At 44.7% G+C, this 21,868-nt stretch overlaps 1 pseudogene; it reads left to right on the top strand.

Moving 5' to 3' along the window:
- The first annotated feature begins 58 nt into the window (after nt 1–58).
- LOC121539149 overlaps nt 59–21,868 on the top strand; it is a 36,033-nt pseudogene continuing 14,223 nt past the window's right edge.

Below are 21,868 nucleotides of genomic sequence, written 5' to 3'. Positions count from 1 at the left end.
GAAGTGTGATTCCTATTGGTCACCGTACATTTCGTTTCCTGGAAGATTCACGCAGGCGCACTATTGCCGTAGCGTCATCATTCCAAAGCAAAGGTAAGCTAAAGCGCCTTGTTTTTGTTGACATTGGTTTACAGCTTCATAGGGGAGGCTGATGCATCGCTACATGTGATTTCTGTAAGAAAGTGTTTTGTATGAATATATTTATAAAAGTAGATATGTCCTTTTTTTGCAATTTGAAGCACCTGTACCTAACGTTAGCGAGCTGAGCATCATTACGCAAAAGGCACAACAATCTAACGTTGCTAGCCATAGAAATTGAATTAATCATTTTATTTATATGCTTCTAAGCCCGTATGAGACATTTCATTGTAATGAACATGGCAAAGTACTTCCAATAAATCTTATTTTTAGTGAACCTGATTTATGATTCCTCCATACTATTATTCTCAGGGAAAATATGGATAGCAACGAGACTCCTGCCCAGAGGCCAGTCACCCTGGACATCACAGGGGCAGTGGAGGTTGAACCCAGCCTGAGTGAAGACCTTATCCCTCCAGAGCCAGCCTCCACCCTCTCGCCCTCCTCTGATGTCCTGTTCCAGGAGGACAGCATTGACCTGGGGGGGCGAGTCCTTCATTACTCCCCAGGAGGACAGCCACAGCACATCCTCAGAGAGCCTGATGGACAAGCTCAACTACCAGATGATGGAGAGTGTCGTGGTCTCTGACTCCCCCAACAACAGTGAGGAGGACGACGTGGATCCCATGGACAACCTGCTGGAGCAGTTTGAGGAGAGAGAGGAGGAGCCAGCAGCAGCAGTTGTTAAAAAGACCTCAGTGGAGAAAGAGAAGGAGGTGGAGGTGAAGGAGGAGAAAGTGGATGATCTGATCGGAGAAGACACTACTGAGAACAAGATAGAGGCTGCGATGATACAGACAAGTCCAGTAGCCTCTAGCCCTGAGGAACCAGTGGAGGATGTGAAACCGGAACTAACCACTGAAGAGCAGGACGTTGTCGCCGTCACCATCTCCGCTGTAACCCCAGAGGACAGCACCCACAGCCTAGGCACCCCTAAACATGAGGCAGCAGCCCTGGAGGCCAGCAGCAAAGGGACCACACCCAAGAACGAGCCCATCCCTGTGTGCACCATCTTCAGCCAGCCCAAAGCCCAGGCCCTGGTGCCAGATGGCTTCCAGCCCACCCTCATTAAATCACCCAGCTTCAGTAGTGGCAGCGGCAGGGGGAGCACAGAGATTACCCCCAGTAAACTGGCTCCCCTGGTCTGCAAGTCCCAGCCTCAGCAAGTTATTTTCTGACCGCGGCCATGTCAACCCGGCTACTGACTTCTTTGACTCCTTCACCACCTCCTCCTCCTTCATCTCTGTCAGCAACCCTAACGCAGAGTCCCCAAAGTCAGCCGCCCCACCCGAACACCAGCTCTCTGGGTACACTCTGTCCACCTTTGGCCTACCCAGACTGAAGCAACCCCCATGCCTCTTCAACAGGCTGCAGCAGAGCCAGCCCCGGCCCCTCCTCAGCCCTTCACCCAGCTGCAGACAGTGGTCTTAGGGGGAGACGACCCGTTTGCCAAGGCTCTGAACATGAGTGAAGCTGATAAGAGGTACGACGCATGGCTGCCCTCTGAGGAGACCAGGAAGGTGCTGATCTCCGTGGCAACTCAGCTGGACAGCCAGGTGTTTGTGGAGAGGGAGTGGCTGGCCAGGCCCGGACATGGAGTGGCTGGCCAGGCCCGGCAGGTGGGTTAGCTTGCCATTAATGCCATTAGCCCATAGAGCTGGGTTTCCAGTTCGATATCATTCGGAAATCTGCTTTCAACAGCTGTGTCTAGTCTTGTGTACGATGAATGCTTTTGAAGTGGATCATTTGCTTATTTATAGACCTAGTCCTCTAAAAATGTTGCGACCTACTCGCATACCTGTGTGTGTGTGTTTCAGGGTGATGCTGTGAAGGACCTGATTGTGCGTCTCATGAGGGAGCAGGCAGCTATGAAGAGACAGGTCCTTACAGCCAACTCTGTAGAACAATCCTTCCTGGGCCTCAAAAACTCATTGTGAGTCACTGTGTGTGCATGTTAATGTGTTTGTGCAAACAGGTATTTTATACATCTGTATGTAGTGCCTTGTTAGACACAACTTATTTTCATGACGGCTTGTCTTACTCATGGAATTCCATGGTAACAGATTGCCCTTATACCTCTTTCACCTTTTAGAACACTGCACTTCTACTTATTCAGTGGTAGAAGACCATGTAAATGGCTATGTTTGCTGAATTTGGTTAGTGTGCATGCAGCAGATAGATACCCTTGACATTCTGTGATGACTACCTAGAGTATGCCTCACCTTCCTCATAGAATGGTGTTGTTAATAGCACAGCTCCATAAAATACCCTATAATTTCTCTGGCTCACCTGTCTCCCCTACCCCCCCATAAAGCATGAAAATTAGTCTACATAACGACCTCTCCTCCTCCATCACCCTATCCTCCTCCATCTTAGCCGTTGACCTGCAAACTACCCTGACCTGCACTTGGTATTTAAAACTTATGCACCATAGCAGCCGGCAGAGAGATGGAGGGTGAGGGAGAGAGAATAGAAGGGAGGGAGGAGATCCTCCAGGCTCTGAGTTCTCTCCTGCTGTGCCGATGTATAATGCATGGGAGCTGTGTGCATATTTAAAGGCCTTCTGGACTCTGCTCACACAAACACACACACATCTGGTGCTGGACTGCAGTCTGCCAGGACACACACATACACCCTCTCACAGAGTAGACCACTTGACCGAAGGCTGAAAATACCACCTGGTGTGTGTGCGTCACCGACCCTACCGATGCACACCAGCTAGCGTGGGCGGCTCCCCGGTGTAATGAGGGAGTGAAGGAGGGAAATAAAAAGAGAGGGAGAGAGAGAGAGAGTGAGTCAGGCAGGTCTGTTGAAATGTCAGTGGGCTTTGCTCCTCCACTGTGGCCCTCACAGCTCCAGACCGACTCAGCCAGTCAACCTTACACTGATCAATAGCTGTGATTGATTGCACCGAATTTGAGACACCTGGGTGGTCTCTTTCTCGATTCGCTCGGTGAATGTTGGCAAGGTGTGCGTGTGTGTGCGTGCGCGTGTGTCTGGTTGTACAGAGCTGTGTGTACCCTGGGGTTGTAGTGACTAGTGAGATGTGTATGTACTCCCCCCTCCCCCCCTGATTCTTGGGGCTTCTGGGAGCTGGCAGTGACTCATGCTGCAGTGGCAGAGTGTGACTGCACCCACTGCCTCTGCCTCCACACTCCTTCTGAGAACGCACAGACGCTGGCTCACACAGAGGGAGGAGCACAGAGATGAGGGAGGGGAAGAAGAAAGAGGAAAGATATAGGGAGGATGAGAGAAAAGGGAGGGAGGAAGAGTTATTAGGCAGGGAAAGAAGAAAGATGAGGGAGGGGAAGCGAGGGGGAAAAAAGGAGGAAGCAACCTCTGTGGTAAGAGTGAGGCTTTGTGAACAGATGCTGCGTTCTCTCTCTCCTCTCTCTCTCTCTCTCCATCCTTCCATCCCCCGCTGATCCACAGACAGCGGCAGTAGTGATATGCACCACTGAGTAAACATTATTCACATGTAGTAGAGCTCAACTAACATCTTATTAGCATCAACTTTACATATAGTAACTGAGTCCAAATATCATAGCTACACACTGTGACTTTAAATGGAACTAACCCCAACCCTGTAGAATGTTGGTGTAGTGGAGACGTCCTCTTTCTCTCTGCTGGATTAGCTGTCCTCTATCCCTCAGGGTGTCTCTCTCCCTCTTCCTTCTACCCCTCTCTCTTTTCTTCCTTTCAGGGCTAGTGACCCGTCCGTCTGTCCTCTCCCTTGAGTCGGCTAGTCAGCATTCCCCCTCTTGCTCAGCAGGGCTCAAGGCCTTTATTTTTCTCTCTCTTCACTCCATCCACCCCTCCCTCCCTTCCTCTCACCCCACCTTAATTTCCTTGGACTCTTGTGTGTGTGTGACCTGTCTCTTGTGGCCAGTGTCAGCTAGCCACTGCCCCCTCTTGCACAGCATCATCCATGGCCTCTGTCTATCTCCCTCCCTCCATTCCTCCCTCTGGTGACCTGTCTCCCCCTTCTCCAACAATCCCTCCCCATTGGGATTCTGGCCCAAGGACTATATTTCTCCCTCCCTCCCTCCCTCCCTCCCTCCCTCCCTCCCTCCCTCCCTCCCTCCCTCCCTCCCTCCCTCCCTCCCTCCCTCCCTCCCTGTGGCTGGTCAGCGTCCCCTCTCTCAGCAGGGCCCAGGGCTGGCTAATCTGTCACTCTGATTAGCCACCTTTCTCCCTCCATCCCACTCTTCCTCTGCGGCCGATGACCTCTCTCTCTCCTCCCAGTGTGCTGGTGTCTGGGCCTGGGGCCTGTGTGTTGGAGCCATATGTCCAGTGTAGGAGGGGGGCAGGGGCCGGGGGAGGTATGATCAGCATCATCCCCACCTTACTCCCACCTTGGCTGGGTCAGCCTCAGCCTTGATGCTCCCTCCCCTCCCCTATGTAACCACATTGACCTGCATTATAGCTACCTAGAGGTGTACAGCCAGAGAGTTGTCATTTACCTCAACAATCCATTACAACACTGAGACTTGGCCGTGCTAAGTCAGCGGTTTGTAGTAGTCTATAGCTGTCTGTGCTCTTCAGTGCTGGTCCTGGGCATAAGCATAAGCCTGGCCATGTAGATACAGCTAGCTACTGAGTTTTGGAGAGGGGAATATAAAGCCTTAAATCCATCTGTGGACAACATCATCACGCACTGATGTCACCCAAAGGAGCGTCGTTCGGAACTCATCCAGAGACAGCCATTATAGGGTAATACATAGCTTCTATGCAAGCCCAAAGATAGTTACGTCATAAAGTTACTGCACATATTATCTGTTTTATTCTATTGTCCCATGGCTCTAGATGTTTGGATCCCTTCAAATAGAAACTACTGTATTCTTTAGAACAGTCAGCCAGCCAGTTCATCGTCTGGCCTGGAGGCAAAGCACTGGTCTCTCAGGGCCACTGATACAAGGATTCCAGCCCTCCACCAAACCATCAAAGACAAGTTAGCCACTATCCACACCTAGATGCTATACTGCCTTTCTTACTCCTCTCCCCTCTGTATTCATTCAAAATGCTGGGGCTAAATTGAAGTGTCACTGGAGCTTAGTGTGTTATGCAGAACAGGGCCCGCAATAGGGCGAGAAGCCTTTCTACTGTGTTTGGCTGGAGGCTGGCATCTCGCGAGAGCCCTGGCAGTGGGCGTGCAGCCAGCTTTGTTTCGGGGCGTTTTTACTTCACCAAAGGAAAATCTCTGAACTTGTGATCTTCAACACAATTAGGAATGCTCACCCCTTTTAAACCCACGACGCTGCTAATTGATAATCCAGCCTTGTGTGTGTTTCTGTGTGTTTGTATGAGTAGGAAATCCAGTGGTATTCTATTGAAGTATTAGGCTTTTCTCCTATGGAGTTGGGATGGAGCTCCCTGGCGGCTGGCTGCCCAAGGCCTGCTTGGTTTCACCTGCTCTCCTATGGAGTCACTCACTGTTGCCCCTCAGAACTGTGGCTAGTCAAACAGTGTATGATCTGACAATAGCTGACTTGTCATCCTCTTGGTTATCTCTCCCCAGCTCTGTGTGTGTGCGTGCTCTCAAGGGCTTCTGTTGAACCTTTTAGTATAGGTGAATGAAAAGGGATGAGCTAAAATGAAGTTGATTCCCTGGCTGTTGTCTGTGTGCGAACACTATGCACAGCTAATCCACTTCCTTCTCCAGTGTGAGAGACGAGGGAGTGTTAATTTAGCCCTGCACTGTGGCCCTGCTCAATACACATTGTGTTCATCCGCATTTCCTCATTGAATTTCAGCCAATATAATCAGCATTTTATCTCATCCTCATGTGGTTTGGGGGGGCTCCGAGTGCCTCTTATTGCAGAGTAATATGAGTGGAGCTAAATTATAACTCATGGCATTATCACTCTACTGTTCTCTCTCCCACCTCTTCTAATTGAAATTACTCACTCCTGGGATACACCATTCTATTATTAATGTTGTTGGGTGTTTTCTAGGGCTGGGATTTGCCAGGGACTTTGCGATAGGATATTGTCAGGATACTTAGGTGCCGATATGATATATAGGTCTATTGTGACGCGATATTGCGATTTGATGTTCCAAACATATTGCTCACTATGCACTGAGTATACAAAACATTAAGAACACCAGTTATTTCCATGACATAGACTGACCAGGTGAATCCAGGTGAAAGCTATGATCCCTTATTGATGTCAATTGTTAATCTCTAAAAGTCTAAGCTAACATATGGAATTGTTTTATGATTGTCATACCATGGAACATTTAGCTATTTGATTTGGAATTTTAGGACCCCTTTAGGTACAGTGGCTTGTGGAAGTATTCACCCCCCTTGGCATTTTTCCTATTTTGTTGCCTTACAACATGGAATGAAAATTGATTTTTGAGGGGTTTGTATCATTTGATTTACACAACATGCCTACCACTTTGAAGATGCAAAATACTTTTTCTTGTGAAACAAACAAGAAATAAGACAAAAAAAACGGAAAACTTGAGCGTGCATAACTATTCACCCCCCAGCCACCTTTTGCAGCAATTACAGCTGCAAGTCTCTTGGGGTATGTCTCTGTAGGCTTGGCACATCTAGCCACTGGGATTTTTGCCCATTCTTCAAGGCAAAACTGCTCCAGCTCCTTCAAGTTGGATGGGTTCTGCTGGTGTAAAGTAATCTTTAAGTCATACCACAGATTCTCAATTGGATTGAGGTCTGGCCTTTGACTAGGCCATTCCAAGACATTTAAATGTTTCCCCTTAAACTACTCGAGTGTTGCTTTAGCAGTATGCGTAGGGTCATTGTCCTGCTGGAAGGTGAACCTCCGTCCCAGTCTCAAAACTCTGGAAGACTGAAACAGGTTTCCCTAAAGAATTACGCTGTATTTAGCGCCATCCATCATTCCTTCATTTTTGACCAGTTTCCCAGTCCCTGCCGATGGGAAACATCCCCACAGCTGCCACCACCACGCTTCACTGTGGGGATGGTGTTCTCGGGTCATGAGAGGTGGTGGGTTTGTGCCAGACATAGCATTTTCCTTTATGACCAAAAAGCTCAATTTTAGTCTTATCTGACCAGAGTACCTTCTTCCATATGTTTGGGGAGTCTCCCACATACCTTTTGGCGAACACCAAACGTGTTGCTTATTTTTTTCTTTAAGCAATGGCATTTTTCTGGCCACTCTTCCGTAAAGCCCAGCTCTGTAGAGTGTACGGCTTAAAGTGGTCCTATGGACAGATACTCCAATCTCCTCTGTGGAGCTTTGCAGCTCCTTCAGGGTTATCTTTGGTCCCTTTGTTGCCTCTCTGATTAATGCCCTCCTTGCCTGGTCCGTGAGTTTTGGTGGGCGGCCCTCTCTTGGCAGGTTTGTTGTTGTGCCATATTCTTTCAATTTTTTTATAATGGATTTAATGGTGCTTCGTGGGATGTTCAATGTTTCTGATGTTTTTTTATAACCCAACTCTGATCTGTACTTCTCCACAACTTTGTCCCTGAGCTGTTTGGAGAGCTCCTTGGTCTTCGTGGTGCCGCTTGCTTGGTGGTGCCCCTTGCTTAGTGGTGTTTCAGACTCTGGGGCCTTTCAGAACAGGTGTACAGTTGAATTCGGAAGTTTACATACACTTAGGTTGGAGTCATTAAAAGTTGTTTTTCAAGCACTCCACAAATTTCTTGTTAACAAACTATAGTTTTGGCAAGTCGGTTAGGACATCTACTTTGTGTATGAAACAAGTATTTTTTACAACAATTGTTTACAGACAGATTATTTCACTTATAATTCCCTGTATCACAATTCCAGTGGGTCAGAAGTTTGCATACACTAAGTTGACTGTGCCTTTAAACAGCTTGGAAAATTCCAGATAATTATGTCATGGCTTTAGAAGCTTCTGATAGGCTAATTGGCATCATTTGAGTCAATTGGAGGTGTACCTGTGGATGTATTTCAAGGCCTACCTTCAAACTCAGTGCCTCTTTGCTTGACATCATGGGAAAATAAATAGAAATCAGCCAAGACCTCAGAAAAAGAATTGTAGACCTCCACAAGTCTGGTTCATCCTTGGGAGCAATTTCCAAACGCCTGAAGGTACCACGTTAATCTGTACAAACAATAGTACGCAAGTATAAACACCATGGGACCACGCAGCCGTCATACCGCTCAGGAAGGAGGCGCGTTCTGTCTCCTAGAGATGAATGTACTTTGGTGCGAATCAATCCCAGAACAACAGCAAAGGACCTTGTGAAGATGCTGGAGGAAACAGGTACAAAAGTATCTATATCCACAGTAAAATGAGTCCTATATCGACATAACCTGAAAGGCCGCTCAGCAAGGAAGAAGCCACTGCTCCAAAACTGCCATAAAAAAGCCAGACTACGGTTTGCAACTGCACATTGGGACAAAGATCATACTTTTTGGAGAAATGTCCTCTGGTCTGATGAAACAAAAATAGAACTGTTTGTCCATAATGACCATCTTTATGTTTGGAGGTAAAAGGGGGTTGCTTGCAAGCCGAAGAACACCATCCCAACCATGAAGCACGGGGGTGGCAGCATCATGCTGTGGGGGTGCTTTGCTGCAGGAGGGACTGGTGCACTTAACAAAATAGATGGCATCATGAGGAAGGAAAATTATGTGGATATATTGAAGCAACATCTCAAGACATCAGTCAGGCAGTTAAAGCTTGGTCGCAAATGGGTCTTCCAAATGGACAATGACCCCAAGCATACTTCCAAAGTTGTGGCAAAATGGCTTAAGGACAACAAAGTCAAGGTATTGGAGTGGCCATCACAAAGCCCTGACCTCAATCCTATAGAAAATATGTGGGCAGAACTGAAAAAGCGTGTGCGAGCTAGGAGGCCTACGAACCTTACTCAGTTACACCAGCTCTGTCAGGAGTAATGGCCCAAAATTCACCCAACTTATTGTGGGAAGCTTGTGGAAGGCTACCTGAAATGTTTGACCCAAGTTAAACAATTTAAAGGCAATGCTACCAGATGCTAATTGAGTGTATGTAAACTTCTGACCCACAGGGAATGTGATGAAAGAAATAAAAGCTTAAATAAATCTTTCTCTCTACTATTATTCTGACATTTCACATTCTTAAATTAAAGTGGTGATCCTAACTGACCTAAGACAGGGAATATTTACTAGGATTAAATGTCAGGAATTGTGAAAAACTGAGTTTAAATGTATTTGGCTAAGGTGTATGTGAACTTCAGACTTCAACTGTACATGTTGCTTATGAGCGCATTTTACACTACCTTTGGATTATAATAAGATTTTAAGGCTCGTATGAATGTCCTGCTAACTATGTTTGTGTCATCGCATATCAACTGCGTTATACTTAAAAAACACTTCAACTTCAACCAGTAAAATGGCTCTTTGGCTAGCTTTTGCTACAGCTTATATCAATGAGCATTAGCATTCTAGCTAACAACTGCTGCATCCAAAATAGTTATTTTGCAAACATCACAACCAAATATAATCTTAGCGACTGTGCAAGCAAGAATCAAAACATCATTGTAAGCGTATGAGAACCCAAAAAAGTAAATTTTTTTGGAAGTAATAAAAACTTAAATCTACTGTAGGCTATGCTAAATATTAGGAAGGTGTCCCTAATGTTTGGTATACTCTGTGTATGTCTGCTACAGAGAGACTAGAGAGAGCATGAGAACATTTGTTTTGATCAGTCATGGAAATAAAAGTGCTGAAAACATGTTGGCACACCATTTAAAAATACGATGGAGAACAAGCTATAGGATGAAAAATACAGGAGTTTTGGCGTAGGTACAGCTGACTAGTGCTAGTTAACGCTACTTAAAATTTTAAAAAAAATACCTGGAGTCAAAGTATTGTTTATAATATCGTCCAAAGATAATATTGCGATATGTAATTGTTTAGATTTTTTCCCTCCATTACTAGTGTTTGGGTGTGCATGGGTGGGGTGGCAGGACATAATGTTATGTTATGAGCACACACAGGAAGCCTGGCTGGAAGCCTCTCTGATAGGTTCTCTAGACCAGGGGTGGCACTACTTCTGACTTGGTGCCACAACATTAGGCTCTATGGTGGATATACTAAGGGTGGTGTGAGGGTATGTACAGTACATTATAAACATCATAGAGACTATCCCTAGTGAGTGCCAGAGCCAAATGCAAGGAGGGGGTGCTGTTGTGGGGGCTGTGGGTTCTGTCTCAGTGGCTGCAGCTGCTTTTGGCCGTCTCCCTGCCTCTGGTTTTCAGCTTCATTTCACCCCCTAATGAAGATTTAGAGGCACCCCTGGCAAGGGTGTGAGTGGGGAGAGGGAGTGTGTACGTGAGGGAGAGCAAGGAAGGAAGAGACTGGGTGGATGTCTTTCATTAGCTAGGTTTCCATCCAATTGGCAACAGATTTTAAAAGTAATTATTCTAAAATCTGCATAAAAACAATATGCGCATTTTCCCACCAGAGATGTATTTCCATCAGATTTACTTGTTTCAGACAAAAGGCTGTGCTTTATGACGTAGAGCATATAAAAATACCTTTTGCGGTTAAATGGGTTTCCGTTGCATTTTCAGATCTACTGATGATTTTCTCATATTGTTTTGCCTTATATAGCGAAATGTTGCATTATATAGCGAGTGTGCCCACTCTGATATTGGCACGTGCGCTCTAGCCAACAGCTCCCAGATACAGTGTGGGTATAGCGTATATGATGATATTATTATGGACAAAAGAGCAAGATCATTTTTATTTGTCAAATGGCAGCCAAACGTCGATGATCATGTCACCAGAATAAGACCCTCGATATTTATTGAAAAGGGGCATCAAGCTTATCACCTTGCACTTTCACCACCCTTATTTAATATGTAGCCTAATAAACTGCATGCTTTCCCGACGGTTATTAGATAAATATTTGCACATGAAGCGTTTCCACCAACATTTCTCACATAGTAAATTTTAACAACAGAAATAGATCCAACCTTTTCGAGCGTATTTTGTTTTGTCAACATTTGAAAAGTTTACCAACACATTTTCTGTTTCCATCAGGCATGTCATGACATTTTTCATCTGACATGTACTTTACTCGCCTAAAAAGGTTGGATGGAAATCTGGTTAGTGTCCCAGTGAAATCTCCTATGATGGACCACCTCTGCTCCAGTACGGGAAGGAAACTGTCTATTGTGACTGGTCTCTCTCGCTCTCTCTCTATTCAATTCAAAGGGCTTTATTGGCATGAGAAACATGTTTACATTGCCAAAGCAAGTGAAATAGATAATAAACAAAAGTGAAATAAACTATATAAAATTAACAGTAAACATTACGCTCACAAACGTTCCAAAGGAATAGAGACATTTCAAATGTCATATTATGGCTATATACAGTGTAGTAACGATGTGCAACTAGTTAAAGTACAAAAGTGGAAAATAAATAAACATAAATATGGGTTGTATTTACAATGGTGTTTGTTCTTCACTCGTTGCCCTTTTCTTGTGGCAACAGGTCACAAATATTGCTGCTGTGATGGAACACTGTGGTATTTCACCCAATAGATGTGGGAGTTTATCAAAATTGGATTTGTTTTTGAATTCTTTGTGGGTCTGTGTAATCTGAGGGAAATATGTGTCTCTAATATGGTCATACATTTGGCATGAGGTTAGGAAGTGCAGCTCAGTTTCCACCTCATTTTGTGGGCAGTGTGCACATAGCCGGTCTTCTCTTGAGAGCCAGGTCTGCCTACAGCGGCCTCTCTCAATAGCAAGGCTATGCTCACTGAGTCTGTACATAGTCAAAGATTTCCTTAATTTTGGGTCAGTCACAGTGGTCAGGTATTCTGCCACTGTGTACTCTCTGTTTAGGGCCAAATAGCATTCTAGTTTGCTCTGTTTTTTTGTTAATTCTTTCCAATTGGTCAAGTAATTATCTTTTTGTTTTCTCATGATTTGGTTGGGTCTAATTGTGTTGCTGTCCTGGGCCTCTGTGGGGTCTGTTTGTGTTTGTGAACAGAGCCCCAGGACCAGCTTGCTTAGGGGACTCTTCTCCAGGTTCATCTCTCTGTAGGTGATGGCTTTGTTATGGAAGGTTTGGGAATCGCTTCCTTTTACAGTGAGGGAAAAAAGTATTTGATCCCCTGCTGATTTTGTACGTTTGCCCACTGACAAAGAAATTATCAGTCTATTATTTTAATGGTAGGTTTATTTGAACAGTGAGAGACAATAACAACAACAAAAAAATCCAGAAAAACGCATATCAAAAATGTTATAAATTGATTTGCATTTTAATGAGGGAAATAAGTATTTGACCCCCTCTCAGTCAGAAAGATTTCTGGCTCCCAGGTGTCTTTTATACAGGTAACGAGCTGAGATTAGGAGCACACTCTTAAAGGGAGTGCTCCTAATCTCAGCTTGTTACCTGTATAAAAGACACCTGTCCACAGAAGCAATCAATAAATCAGATTCCAAACTCTCCACCATGGCCAAGACCAAAGAGCTCTTCGAGGATGTCAGGGACAAGATTGTAGACCCACACAAGGCTGGAATGGGCTACAAGACCATCGGCAAGCATCTTGGTGAGAAGGTGACAACAGTTGGTGCAATTATTCACAAATGGAAGAAACACAAAATAACTGTCAATCTCCCTCGGCCTGGGGCTCCATGCAAGATCTCATCCTCGTGGAGTTGCAATGATCATGAGAACGGTGAGGAATCAGCCCAGAACTACATGGGAGGATCTTGTCAATGATCTCAAGGCAGCTGGGACCATAGTCACCAAGAAAACAATTGGTAACACACTACGCCGTGAAGGACTGAAATCCTGCAGCGCCCGCAAGGTCCCCCTGCTCAAGAAAGCACATATACAGGCCCGTCTGAAGTTTGCCAATGAACATCTGAATGATTCAGAGGAGAACTGGGTGAAAGTGTTGTGGTCAGATGAGACCAAAATCGAGCTCTTTGGCATCAACTCAACTCGCCGTGTTTGGAGGAGGAGGAATGCTACCTATGACCCCAAGTACACCATCCCCACCATCAAACATGGAGGTGGAAACATTATGCTTTGGGGGTGTTTTTCTGCTAAGGGGACAGGACAACTTCACTGCATCAAAGGGACGATGGACGGGGCCATGTACCGTCAAATCTTGGGTGAGAACCTCCTTCCCTCAGCCAGGGCATTGAAAATGGGTCGTGGATGGGTATTCCAGCATGACAATGACCCAAAACACACGGCCAAGGCAACAAAGGAGTGGCTCAAGAAGAAGCACATTAAGGTCCTGGAGTGGCCTAGCCAGTCTCCAGACCTTAATCCCATAGAAAATCTGTGGAGGGAGCTAAATGTTCGAGTTGCCAAATGTCAGGCTCGGAACCTTAATGACTTGGAGAAGATCTGCGAAGAGGAGTGGGACAAAATCCCTACTGAGATGTGTGCAAACCTGGTGGCCAACTAAAAGAAACATCTGACCTCGGTGATTGCCAACAAGGGTTTTACCACCAAGTACTAAGTCATGTTTTGCAGAGGGGTCAAATACTTATTTCCCTCATTAAAATGCAAATCAATTTATAACATTTTTTACATGCGTTTTTCTGTATTTTTTGTTGTTATTCTGTCTCTCACTGTTCAAATAAACCTACCATTAAAATTATAGACAGATCATGTCTTTGTCAGTGGACAAACGTACAAAATCAGCAGGGGATCAAATACTTTTTTCCCTCACTGTAGGTGGATGTAGAATTTAACTGCTCTTTTCTGGATTTTGATCATTAGCCGGTATCGGCCTAATTCTGCTCTGCATGCATTATTTGGTATTTTACGTTGTACACTAAGGATTTTTTTTGTAGAATTCTGCTTGCAGAGTCTCAATTTGGTGTTCGTCCCATTTTGTGAATTCTTGGTTGGTGAGCGGACCCCAGACCTCACAACCATAAAGGGCAATGGGTTCTATAACTGATTCAAGTATTTTTAACCAGATCCTAATTGGTATATCTAATTTTATGTTCCTTTTGATGGTGTAGAAGGCCCTTCTTGCCTTGTCTCTCAGATCGTTCACAGTTTTGTGGAAGTTACCTGTGGCGCTGATGTTTAGGCCAAGGAATGTATAGTGTTTTGTGTGCTCTAGGGCAACGGTGTCTAGATGGAATTTGTATTTGTGGTCCTGGCAACTGGATCTTTTTTGGAACACCATTATTTTTGTCTTACTGAGATTTACTGTCAGGGCCCAGGTCTGACAGAATCTTTGCAGAAGATCTAGGTGCTGCTGTAGACCCTCCTTGGTTGGGGACCGACGCACCAGATCATCAGCAAACAGTAGACATTTGACTTCAGATTCTAGTGAGGCCGGGTGCTGCAGACTGTTCTAGTGCCCTCGCCAATTCATTGATATACATGTTGAAGAGGATGGGGCTTAAACTGCATCCCTGTCTCACCCCACGGCCCAGTGGAAAGAAATGTGTGTGTTTTTTGCCATTTTTAACCGCACACTTGTTGTTTGTGTTATAGGATTATTTTATGTATCATTAAGGCAAATGTAGGGAGATGCCAAAGGTAAAATATAATAAACATGACTGTGTTTTAAATGAATGTATGTGCTCTTTCACAAAAGCTCTCAACAGTATGTGTTACATTAGTTCTTTTTTAAGAAGGGGCCTAGGCCACGCAGCCAATAGAATAATAGAATGAGAGGCTTCATATAGAAAAAGCATTCATGACCTTTTGGAGTGGACATTGTGTGACAGCTGGACGTTGGAAAAGAAGGGTGGTGCAGAACTAAAATAAGTTAGGAATTTGCCATAAGGGGGTAACTGAATATGCCATGGAAGTATGTTTGTGCATTTGTGTGTGTATAAAAGGGAGCTCTAAGCCAGAGAGAGACAGCCGTTCCATGGAACTGCTCGGCTTTCGTTATTAGATAATAAAAGTCTAATTTTTGGATTCACAGGCTCTAGTTTCTTGAGAGATATGTTTGAGTTGACTACTTTCGAGTCATATATTTCTACGACAGTGTACATGGATTTTATAATGTCGTATGTTTTTCCCCCAACACTGCTTTCCATCAATTTGTATAGCAGACCATCATGCCAAATTAAGTCAAAAGCTTTTTTGAAATCAATAAAGCATGAGAAGACTTTGGCTTTGTTTTCTTTGTTTGTCGGATAGGGTGTGCAGGGTGAATACGTGGTCTGTCGTATGGTAATTTGGTAAAAAGCCAATTTGACATTTGCTCAGTACATTGTTTTCACTGAGGAAATGTATGAGTCTGCTGTTAATGGATTTTCCCAAGGTTGCTGTTGACGCATACCCCACGGTAGTTCTCTTTCTCTCTGTTCTCTCACTCAAATGATATATAGATTCTCTTCTCTCTGTTCTTCTGTTCTCCCTTTACCACTCACACCCTCCCCCCTCTCGCTCTTTCTGTGATCTGTCTCTCTCTCTCAATTCAATTCAAAGGGGCTTTATTGGCATGGGAAACATGTGTTTACATTGCCAAAGCAAGTGAAATAAACAATACAAAAAAGTGAGAAGACACAAAACAACATCAACAAAAAACGATTGGAATTTAACAGTAAATATTGCACTCAAAATGGTTATATTATCAGCTATGATAAATATTGGTGTTATTTACAATGTTGTTTGTGCTCCACTGATTGCCCTATTTTTCACGCCAACGGGACACATCTTGCTGCTGTGATTGCACACTGCAGTATTTTGCCTAACAGATATGGGAGATTATTAATGTTTGATTTTGTTTTCAAATTCTTTGTGGGTCTGTGTGATCTGTAGGAAATATGTATCTTTAATGTGGTCATACATTTAGCAGGAGGTTAGGAACAGTTGGAAATTAACACCCAGCCACTCACAAAATGCAGGTAGATGTTGTCATTTGCAGGTAAGTATGTATATTTTACCAGCCACGTTGGCGGGTGGTCACACAGAGCATTTTAAAATCCGAAGCCCACATGTAGAAGTTGGTCGAGGTTACAAGAAAGGCTACTAAAGTGTGACTTTGTCCTTATGTTTGTTGGCCAGTTACATTGTTTTGTTCACATGCTAGGTTGTTTTTCAATGTTAGTTTTAGTTTGCTGCAACTGTCTGCTGCTAGGAAGACATAGAAGTTAGCGATCTTTTTGCTTTCTCATAATTTGGTTGGGTCTAATTGTGTTGCTGTCCTGGGGGTCTGTTTGTGTTTGTGAACAGAGCCCCAGAACCAGCTGGCTGAGGGGACTCTTCTCTAGGTTAATCTCTCTGTAGGTCAGGGCTTTGTGGTGGAATGTGTGGGCATCACTTCCTTTTAGATGGAATTTAACAGCTGTTTTCTGGATTTTGATAACTAGTGGAAATAGTCCTAATTCTGCGCTGCATGCAATGTTTGGGGTTTTGTGTTGTACACTAATTATATTTTTAAGAATTCTGCATGCAGTCTCAATTGGTTGTTTGTCCCATTTTGTGTATTCTTGGTTGGTGAGTGGACTGCAGACCTCACAACCATAGATGGCAATGGGTTCTATAACTGATTTTAAGTATTTCTTAGCCAAATTTTACTTTTGATGGCATAGAAGGCCCTTCTTGCCTTGTCTCTTAGATCGTTCACAGCCTTGTGGAAGTTACCTGTGGTGCTGATGCTTAGGCTGAGGTAGGTATAGTTATTTGTGTGCTTTAGGGCAATGGTGTCTAGATAGAATTTGTATTTGTTGGCCTGGCAACTGGACCTTTTTTGGATTATTTTTGTTTTACTGAGACTTACTGTCCCCAACCAAGTCTTACAGAATATGTGCAGAATATCTAGGTGCTGCTGTAGGCCCTCCTTGGTTGGGGACAGAAGCACCAGATAATCTGCAAACAGTAGACATTTGATTTCCAAGTCCAGTAAGGTGAGGCCGGGTGCTGCAGACTGTTCTAGTGCCCTCACCAATTCATTGATATTAATGTTGAAGAGGGTGGGGCTCAAGCTGCATCCCTGTCTCACCCCACGGCCCTGAGGAAAGGAATCTGTGTGTTTATTGCCAATTTGTGTACATTGATTTTTATAATGTCATATTTTTTCCCCCAACACCACTTTCCATTAATTTGTTATAGCAGACCCTCATTCCAAATTGAGTCATGAGCATGAGAATACTTTGCTTTTGTTTTGTTTGTATGTAAGGGTGCGCAGGGTGTATACGTGGTCTGTCGTACGGTATTTTACATTTTACATTTTCGTCATTTAGCAGACGCTTTTATACAGAGTGACTTATCAGAGCGACTTACAAATTGGTATTTGGTACAATGTCAATTTGACACTCGCAAAGGACATTGTTTTCACTGAAGACATTTTGGAATCTGCTGTTGATGTTACTGCAGATGATTTTTCCGAGATTGCTGTTGATGCAGATTCCACAGTAATTATTAGGTTGGAGGGTTTGTATTTTGTCCTGTAGTTCATTCAATGTAATTGGAGAAACCAGTGGGTTCTGGTAATCTTCAATAGCTGATTCTAATATTTGTAGTTGATCATATATACAGTGCATTTGGAAAGTATTCAGATCCCTTGACTTTTTCCACATTTTGTTACGTTACAGCCCCCCCATCAATCTACACACAATACCCCATACTGACAAAGCAAAAACCGGTATTTATAAATTTTTGGATCTCTCTGTACTTTGCTCCGTTAATCTTTCCCTCGACCCTGACTAGTCTATCAGTCCCTGCCGCTGAAAAACATCCCCACAGCATGATGCTGCCACCACCATCCTTCACCGTAGGGATGGTGCCAGGTTTCCTCCAGACATAACGCTTGGCATTCAGGCCAAAGAGTTCAATCTTGGTTTCATCAGACCAGAGAATCTTGTTTCTCAAGGTCTGAGAGTCCTTTAGGTACCTTTTGGCCAACTCCAAGCGGGCTGTCATGTGCCTTTTACTGAGAACTGGCTTGCGTCTGTCCACTCTACCATAAAGGCCTGATTGGTGGAGTGCTGCAGAGATGGTTGTCCTTCTGGATAGTTCTCCCATCTCTGGAGCTCTGTCAGAGTGACCATCGGGTTCTTGGTCACCTCCCTGACCAAGGCCTTTCTCCCCCGATTGCTCAGTTTGGCCAGGTGGCCAGCTCTAGGATGAGTCGTGGTGGTTCCAAACATCTTCCATTTAAGAATGATGGAGGCCACTGTGTTCTTGGGGACCTTCAATGCTGCAGACATTTTTTGGTATCCTTCCCCAGATCTCTGCCTCGACACAATTATGGCTTGGTTTTTGCTCTGACATGCACTGTCAACTGTGGGATCTTATTTAGACAGGTGTGTGGCTTTCCAAATCATGTCCAATCAATTGAATTTACCACAGGTGGACTCCAATCAAGTTGTAGAAACATCTCAAGGATGATCAATGGAAACAGGATGCACCTGAGCTCAATTTTGAGTCTCATAGCAAAGGGTCTGAATACTTATGTAAATAAGGTATTTCTTTTAAATACATTTTCAAAATGTTCTAAAAACCTTTTCGCTTTGTCATAATGGGGTATTGTGTGTAGATTGATGAGGAAAAGCAGTCTTAATACTTTCCGAATGCACTGTATTTCCCATTGGAGTCCATAAGGAGTACAATCTGTGGCTTTTGTGTGCCCTCAGTGGGTGTCGAGGCATTTTCATGGGGGTTGCTAGGAGGTGGTGGGGTCTGCTGGGTTGACGGTTCTTCATTTGTCTGTTCTGCTGTTGTGTCGAGGGAGGCTGTGGTCAGGATCTAGGGTGGGCTGTTCAGCTGTGGTGTCTAGGCTAGCTGTCTCTCTCTCTCTCTCTGTATCTCTAGTGTGTAATCCTCTGATGCCTAATTAGGTGGCTGGTTGTGATGAATGGCCATTGGCCGTGCAGTTAAAACACAATCTCCAGGCTGACCTTGTCATGCTTACTGATGGGGAGGCTCGACTGTACACACCCTCTTACCCCCCCACTCGCCCCCTCGTCCCCTGTATTGTACCTACCCCCTTTTGCGGAGACAGCTTTTGCTTTTATGTGTGTGTGTCCCCTCACATTGTACCTTACTCAGTGTTTCCCTGACCTTTGGCTGCCCTCCACTACCACCACCACCACTCTACCATCACAAATAAAATATTGAAATATAAGATGTCCTTTTTAACTGTTTGTCGCCAGCCCGGGTTGGTTCATTTTGGAGGTCATTGCGTCCAGTGTGTGTGCCTGTCCTCTCACCTTGTCTGTTGGTTTTGTTGAAACGGCTGTGTGTGTCCCTCCTGTGCCCCTGTAGAGCACTAAGAACTGGCGTGCTGCAGTGGACCTGACCGGCGGACTGCTGACAGCTCATGGTCAGGGCTACGGCAAGGCTGGCCAGCCCACCAGCCACACCACTGAGTCACTACAGGTGTTTGTCTGTTCTGTCTGTCTAGGTTTCTGTGTGGCAATAGAAGTGCGATACTGGTGCACATGCCTACATGTCAGTGTTTTTTGTGTGTTGTCATGTTTCTGTTTTACGTATGTACACTACATAACCAAAGGTATGTGGACACCTGCTTATCAAACATCTCATTCCAAAATCATGTGCATTAACATGGAGTTGGTCCCCCTTTTGCTGCTATAACAGCCTCCACTCTTCTGGGAAGGCATTCCACTAGATGTTGGAACATTGCTGCGGGGACTTGCTTCTATTCAGCCACGAGCATTAGTGAGGTCGGGCACTGATGTTGGGCGATTAGGCCTGACTCGCAGTCAGCATTCCAATTCATCCCAAAGGTTTTCGATGGGGTTGAGGTCAGGGCACCGATCTCGATAAACCATTTCTATATGAACCTCACTTTGTGCACGGGACATTGTCATGCTGAAACAGGAAAGGGCCTTTCCAAAACTGTTGCCATTGTATACTGTAGCATTAAGATTTCCCTTCACTGGAACTAAGGGGCCTAGCCCGAACCATGAAAAACAGCCCCAGACCATTATTCCTCCTCCACCAAACTTTAAAGTTGGCACTATGCATTCGGGCAAGTATCGTTCTCCTGGCATTTGCCAAACCCAGATTTGTCCGTCGGACTGCCAGATGGTGAAGTGTAATTCATCACTCCAGAGAACGCGTTTCCACTGCTCCAATGGCGGCGAGCTTTACATCACTCCAGCCGACACTTGGCATTGCGCATGGTGATCTTAGGCTTGTATGCGGCTGCACGGCCATGGAAACCCATTTCATGAAGCTCCCGACTAACAGTTATTGTGCTGATGTTGCTTCCAGATGCAGTTTGGAACTCGGTAGTGAGTGTTGCAACCGAGGACAGACGATTTTTACACGCTACTCGCTTCAGCACTTGGCGGTCCCTTTCTATGAGCTTGTGTGGCTTACCACTTCGCGGCTGAGCAGTTGTTGCTCCTAGATGTTTCCACTTCACAATAACAGCACTTACAGTTGACGGGGAAGCTCTAGCAGGGCAGAAATGTGACGAACTGACATGTTGGAAAGATGGCATCCTATGACGGTGCCACGTTGAAAGTCACTGAGCTCTTCAGTAAGGCCATTCTACTGCCAATGTCTGTCTATGGAGATTGCATGGCTGTGTCCTCGATTTTATACACCTGTCAGCAACGGGTGTGGCTGAAATAGCCAAATCCACTAATTTGAAGGGGTGTTCACATACTTATGTATATATAGTGTATGTAGCTTAGGGATGACCCCATTTAGTCGACTGGTCGATTGTTTGGTCAATAGGCCAAGATTTCTTTAGTCGAGCAGTAGCAAAAAAATATACAGTACCAGTCAAAAGTTTGGACAAACCTACTCATTCAAGGGTTTTTCTTTATTTTTACTATTTTCTACATTGTAGAATAATAGTGAAGACATCAAAACTATGAAATAACACATATGAATTCACGTAGTAACCAAAAAAGTGTTAAACAAATTTTTGATTTTTGATTCTTCAAAGTAGCCACCCTTTGCCTTGATGACAGCTTTGCACACTCTTGGCATTCTCTCAACCAGCTTCACCTGTAATGCTTTTCCATCAGTCTTGAAGGAGTTCCAACATATGCTGAGCACTTGTTGGCTGCTTTTCCTTCACTCTGCGGTCCAACTCATCCCAAACCATCTCAATTGGGTTGAGGTCGGGTGATTGTGGAGGCCAGGTCATCTGATGCAGCACTCCATCACTCTCCTTCTTGGTCAAATAGCCCTTACACAGCCTGGAGGTGTGTTGAAAAACAAATGATAGTCCCACTATGCGCAAACCAGATGGGATGGCGTATCACTGCAGAATGCTGTGGTAGCCATTCTGTTTAAGTATGCCTTGGATTCTAAATAAATCACAGACAGCGTCACCAGCAAGCACCCCCACACCATCACATCTCCTCCTCCATGCTTCACGGTGGGAACCACACATGCAGAGATCATCCGTTCACCCACTATGCGTCTCACAAATACACGGCGGTTGGAACCAAAAAATCTCAAATTTGGACTCATCAGACCAAAGGACAGATTTCCACTGGTCTAATGTCCATTGCTCGTGTTTCTTGGCCCAAGCAAGTCTCTTCTTTATTATTGGTGTCCTTTAGTAGTGGTTTCTTTGCAGCAATTCGACCATGAAGGCCTGATTCACACAGTCCCCTCTGAACAGTTGATGTTGAGATGTGTCTGTTATTGAACTCTGTGAAGCATTAATTTGGGCTGCAGTTTCTGAGGCTGGTAACTCTAATGAACTTATCCTCTGCAGCAGAGGTAACTCTGGGTCTTCCTTTCCAGTGGTGGTCCTCATAAGAGCCAGTTTCATCATAGCGCTTGATGGTTTTTGTGACTGCACTTGAAGAAACGTTCAAAGTTCTTGAAATTTTCCAGATTGACTG

This window comes from Coregonus clupeaformis, unplaced genomic scaffold (genome assembly GCF_020615455.1).
Source record: "Coregonus clupeaformis isolate EN_2021a unplaced genomic scaffold, ASM2061545v1 scaf1849, whole genome shotgun sequence".
NCBI lineage: Eukaryota > Metazoa > Chordata > Actinopteri > Salmoniformes > Salmonidae > Coregonus > Coregonus clupeaformis.
Note: the sequence above shows the minus strand (reverse complement) of the source record. Positions and strands in the feature narration are given on the sequence as shown.